Raw genomic sequence first — 1,463 nt, 5'->3', positions numbered from 1 at the left:
AAAAATACTCTCAAAACAAGGTTATTTAGCATCTCTGGGAATTATTGGTTTAATGAATCCTGTTGTTTTGGTGCTCAGGCTGCTGAATTACTGATGGTTTTCGTTGTAACATCTTTTAGATGTTGGTCTTTGCTGAGTCAAAGTAAGTTTGTACAGAAGCAGAACTTGGCTAAAAAGATGAAAATGTGAAATCAGCAGTCTCAAAATTCAGGTTGGTCCAGAAAATCCCCCCCAAATCCCATGACTTTTGGAATGGGCAGAGAATTTGGTGATTTTTATAGTGGACTTTGTCAGGAGGGTGAAGGGGGAGCAGATGAGGAGGTTTAGTGTACACAGGTCTGTGCCTGCCTTTGGGAGCAGTGCCAGTTGTTACCTTACAGAGATAATAAAACACATCTGTTCTTTAAAAAGGAAAAAAAAAACCCCACATTTTTCTGCCCTTTCTTCAAGTCTTCACTGTCAAGTCATCCCTTACAAATACTTTTTATTTTGTGTTTCCTCTTCTGTCCAGGTAACTATTCTGCATTCTTATCCTGACGTAAGAACCTTAATTTTAAGAATTAAAAGTTTGCCATCACAGTGTCTGCTCCTCACCTGGAGGGCAGTGATTCCCTGACACATCTCCAGGACTTTTTAGGAATAGTGGAGCCTTCATTCATCCTTTGGAGAAGGACAGAAGTTCTTTCTCTTTGGTTCTTTCTTGGCTGCAGACAGTTTTGGGGGGGTTTTGGGGTGTTTTCTGGTGTCCCAGTGGGCAAGAGGAGCAGGGTTTGCTGATGTGGGAGGCTTTCTGAAAATTCCTTCTGGACTTTTTCTTCCGTATTAGAGTCACAGAATCGGGAGACTTTTGGAAAAACCCTCCAAGATCATTGAGTCCAGCACTGCCCAGGCCACCACTGACCCCTGTCCCCAAGTGCCTCATCCACAGGGCTTTGAAATCCCCCCAGAGATGGGGACTCCACCCCTGCCCTGGGCAGCTGTGCCAGGGCTGGACAGCCCTTTCCAGGAAGGAATTGTCCCCAATATCCAATTAAACCTCCCCTGGCACAGCCTGAGGCCGTTCCCTCTCCTCCTCTCCCTTGTTCCCTGGGAGCAGAGCCCGACCCCACCTGGCTCCATCCTCCTGTCAGGGAATTGCAGAGAGCCAGAAGGTCCCACACAGCTTTTAAATCCCTCCAGGGATGTGACTCCACACAGGAAACCTGCTCAGTGAAGATATTTTTCCCTAATTCCCAGTTTAAACCTCCCTGGTGTTGCCACAACCAGTGACTCTTGGAGTGGATCCTGCTGAAGGATGGGATGTTTTTTGGGCTCCCAGCCCTTTCCCTCAGCGCATCATTAACAGGGAATGGGGGTCTGGGACCATGTTCCCATATTTCTGTGGCTAACTGAAAAAGGGAGGTGTGCTGGGAGCAGTCTGGGCAAACCAAAGCAGTGTGGGAAAGGGTTGGGTGGTTGTTAGG

This window comes from Manacus vitellinus, unplaced genomic scaffold, assembly GCF_001715985.3.
Source record: "Manacus vitellinus isolate BGI_N305 unplaced genomic scaffold, ASM171598v3 scaffold_43_pilon, whole genome shotgun sequence".
NCBI classification, from domain to species: domain Eukaryota; kingdom Metazoa; phylum Chordata; class Aves; order Passeriformes; family Pipridae; genus Manacus; species Manacus vitellinus.
Note: the sequence above shows the minus strand (reverse complement) of the source record.